The 4,315-nt window shown below is 51.1% G+C and overlaps 1 long non-coding RNA gene across 1 annotated transcript; it reads right to left on the bottom strand.

Annotated features, from left to right (window-relative positions):
- Positions 1–275: 275 nt before the first annotated feature.
- LOC140896167 (uncharacterized) lies at positions 276–2,482 on the bottom strand. Its single transcript, XR_012154457.1, has 2 exons — positions 2,289–2,482; positions 276–427 (listed from the first exon to the last, which is right to left on the bottom strand). It is a non-coding gene; the product is annotated as an uncharacterized lncRNA (long non-coding RNA).
- Positions 2,483–4,315: the final 1,833 nt, after the last annotated feature.

Raw genomic sequence — 4,315 nt, 5'->3', positions numbered from 1 at the left:
TCTGTGGCTGTCAGACTTGGGTGACCTTTAGAAAACACCTGAAAAACCTGGAACGCCAGCACCCGCCCTTTCTTCGGAAGATCCTCAACATAAAGCGGGAGGATCACCCATGCCCTTATGCCAGTGTCCTCACAGAGGCCAACATCTTCAGTGTTGAGGCCCTGATTATCCAGCACCAGCTGAGGTGGGCAGGCACTGTGCACGCATGCCTGATGTACGCTTACGAAAACAACTGCTGTACGCCCAACTCACCGAAGGAAAAAGGAAACAGGGAGGCCAAAAGAAACGCTTTAAAGACACCCTCAGAATAAACATGAAGAGATGTGGCATTGACACCACACGTTGGGAAACAGTAGCCCAGGATAGGGATAACTGGCGAAGACTTGTCAGAGAGGGAACGTCCACTGTTGAGGAAAATCACCTTGCCCTGGTCACAGAAAAACACCAGAAAAGAAAGGAAAGAATTGTCATGCAGCAATCACGTCCCAGCCCTGACTTCCACCACCACCTGCAATGTCTGCCAACAAGCCTGTGGCTCAAGAATCGGACTACTCAGTCAACAAAGGACCCATAAAAATAAAACCTGTGAAAGAGATCATCTTCGACTTTGAGGGATCACTGACAAATACAAAATCTTGTTCTGCGCAGCTTCCACAGGACTAAGGCCAAGATTTTCAAAAGCAATTAGTGATTTGGGGTATCCATTGTGAGACACCTTAAAGGGGCCTGGTTCTCAGAGGGCAGGTGCTTAGCACTTTCTGAAAATCTGGTGCCTTCCAGGCAGCTTAAATAGGGTCCCCAAGAATGAAGGCGTAGGAAATCACCACTCACTTTTGGAAATGTTGGCCAAACGCAGCAGCAGCAGCTGAGAATTAGGGTCGAGAAAGGAAGGAAACAAAAAAATGTGTTTACTTCTGCTAAAGGATTTTCCCACGTTGAAAATACCTCTTGGGCTTGGGCTTTTTCAATTCAGCCTAAACTGCTCCTGTTTAAAAAGCAAGTCATTTGTTCAGCACCTTCCATCCAAGATTCTCAAAGCCCTTTGCAACACATTAGCAAAGCCTCAGAAGACCCTTTATACAGATGGGGAAACGGGGCCACACAATAAGTTGAGCAGACCAGGAACAGAATCTCTTAAAAAAAACCCCCCAAATTCTGTTTCCAGGATAAACTAAAAGGAATGGGTACAAACAGCACAGAACAAACCCCCTGCTCTAACCCCTAGCTCACATGCCCAGTCCCCTTCGAAGCCATGTGACGGCACGATGAATAGTGTTACACACTTTAGAGGTGATGAACCTAACATTCAGCTGTGCGCTGCCGGGGTAGGGTGCAAGAGGGCTCTGATCACTCCTGCATTGACTGCATTTTTTTCTGGGCTGGCTGCTGCAGATGCTTCCATGTGAACATACTGTGGAGAGTTATGGACAGCTGAGCAGGGAGTTAGAGCAGAGACTCACACACACACACACCAACCACTGTGGCACTGGAAGGAGCATAAAGCTTCCCTAACCCTGGTCACGGAGTAAGTGGCCAGTGGAGCAGGCTGGGCCATTCATTCCTGGTTCTCTGTGCTACTGCCCGCGGCTAATCCAAACACACGACTCTGCCAGGAGCTCACAGGCCACTAACCCCAGGCAGCTCTGAGGAAGGAGTACAGGGAGACAGGCTGTATCACTGCTGGGATGAGTGCATACAGTGCTCTGCGCTCTCACGGACACCCTCTGGGAGGAGCCCCGCGCTCCAATCTCCCCCCGCGGCCAATGGGGCCGCGGCGCTGAGCCCGGGGGCGCCGCCCCGGCCCGGGTGCAGAGGGGCGGGCGCGCGGCGCTGGCTGCGGGCGGGCGGGCGCGCGCGCGCCAGGGCCTGCCCCCGTGCAAAGGCGCCGGGCTCAGCAGTGCCCCGGGCAGGGGCCGAAGCGGAGCCGTGTGCAATGGCCGGGGGCGGGGGGTTTGCACTCGCTCTCTCTCGTCGGCCTGGATAAATAAGGGGCCGCGGTCGCCTCTCCAGTGCAGCTTCTCCTTTGGGTCCCCCCCCCCGCCCCGCGTCTCTGCAAAGCCGGCGGCTGGAGCCAAGCAAGCGATGGACCCCCAGGACTGTCCCTGCGCGATCGGTAAGTGACGCTGCCCCCCGCTGCAGAGAGATCCCGGACCCGGCTCGCCCCTGCCAGAGCCGGGAGCTCCGAGCGGGGCAGGGTTTGCCTCCCGCGCACTGCGGTAGCGATTGCGGAGGATTTGCGGGCTTAGGACTTGGGGGGGGGGGGGTTTCCTCGTCCCGCGGGATGTAACCTCGGGGGTTTCTGTCCAGTCGCCTGTCTTCCCTGGTGCGCGTAGCCGCTCGGAGCACTTCGTTGTCTGCTGCACCGTGTTTGTCCTAGAGCCTGTAGACCCCCTGCTGGAGGAGTCCCTCTTGTAAGCGTCCAGTTACCCGCTTGAGGCCCCCAAACTGTGAGGGATGCCCTGCTGTAGCAGCTCCGGGTTTTTCCCCTTGAGCTAGCGATGAAAGTTGGAAGCAAAAATGTAGCAACCTGCGTTTAAAAAAAAAAAAAAACCCCAAGTCTTTTATATTTACTGTCAGTGGTCCTGAGGCCATTCCTGTCATCAGGGGCTTACGGGGAACAGCTTCTTCCCGGAGACCTGTTCCTAAACTTCCCTTAGACAAAAACAGTGAAATAGGACGTGCTGTCTGAGTTCCCCAGGATCCAGGGGCTGATGGGCACGTGTGACCATGTGGATATTTATAAATATGGGTAGGGTCCTGGCTGGAATCTAACTTTTGAGAGCTGTCCGGCTTCTACCCCATGTGTCTTCATGGGATGTTTTGTCCCTTGTTTGTTCATTTTAGGTGGCACCTGCACCTGTGGTAACAACTGCAAATGCACAAACTGTAAATGCACGTCATGCCGAAAAAGTGAGTAGCTCCACAGATTTCAGTAACCCATCTAGCGGGTAGCGTTTTACAATCTTTACAGTCCATGCACATAGAAAATGTGCAGGTCTAACTTTTTTTAACAGAACCCATTGATTGATCTAGTAAGCCAAATGAGTCCCTGGAATAACTTCACCGGTTTTTTTCCCCCCCAGGCATGAATTTGGCCCCTTTCAAGAAACGTTTCTAAACTAACATCAAACAAATTCTGCCTTTATTTGTTACAGACCAGAGAGCCCTGTGAGACTACCAGTTCATTCATTCAGCTCTCACTGCAGTCTGGTCTCTTCAGCAGCCCCAGAACAGAGGAGGCTTCACAAGGGAAACTGACATGGGACCCATGTCTGCCTCTCTTTGTGGCTCCTTCCATGCTCCAGTGCAAGTCCTAGTAATTCCTTCCCCTCCTCCACAATGAACTGCAGAAAGAGGGGGGGGGCTGATAAACTGCTCAAAATATTAGTCCACATCTGCTGCCTTGCAAAGACCAAAGTATGTGTAGACCTGAAAGGCACCTGCAAAATAGAAGAGGGTTGGGGAAAGATGTGAAAGCCAGAATACACCCCAGGAGGTGAGGGTGTTTTAAACTGGGGATCCAGAATAGGAAGGTGGGGGGTAAATAGACTAACCTGGAGATGGTGAGAAAAGAATCGAAGGGGTTAAGGCATACATGGGAAGAGGAACAGAAGGCAGAAATAGCCGTGATTTCCCCCTATTGCTCCACATGATTTCCCCCCGTGAATACAACAGTTAAGGACTCAACTCTGTAGCCCTTGTTTAGATAAAATTCCCACTCAAATCAATGGGAGTCTGGCTTGAATAAGAACTATGGGATTGGGGTCTCCAAGTGTCAGAATATGGTTAGGTTATCATTTACCCTCAATGCAAAACTCCCATATGGGTTCTTATGTAGCCATAGCTGTGGAGGCTTATTTGGTCTGTCTCAGCCTGCCACACACACCACTCCAGGGTAGGGTCACTGTTTGGCGTGGACTAATTCTGACACTGTGGGGTTGTTGTTTTTTTTTTTTACTCCTTGTCAGGCTGTTGTTCCTGTTGCCCACCTGGATGCGTCAAGTGTGCCCAAGGATGTATCTGCAAAGGACAACCTTCCACCAAATGCAGCTGCTGCAAATAATGTAGGCAACTGCCCTTCCTGACAATGATCTGTATATTTGGTGACATGAAAATAACCTTATTGTGCTTTTTGTATATTTGTCCAAATACGGTTAGTATTTGCGATGTGAGCTTAAGCTACTTAAAGCAATAAAATTACATGTATATATGTACCTTAAAATCTCTTGCTGGTCACTTTATTCTTGGACAGCACGTCTCTCACCTATTGTACTCCTCCCCATCTTGCACACAAGTCCCCTGCAAAACAGCATAA

Source organism: Lepidochelys kempii, chromosome 12 (genome assembly GCF_965140265.1).
Source record: "Lepidochelys kempii isolate rLepKem1 chromosome 12, rLepKem1.hap2, whole genome shotgun sequence".
Lineage (NCBI taxonomy): Eukaryota > Metazoa > Chordata > Testudines > Cheloniidae > Lepidochelys > Lepidochelys kempii.
The sequence above is the reverse complement of the archived record's forward strand: the minus strand, read 5'-3'. Positions and strand labels throughout refer to the sequence as shown.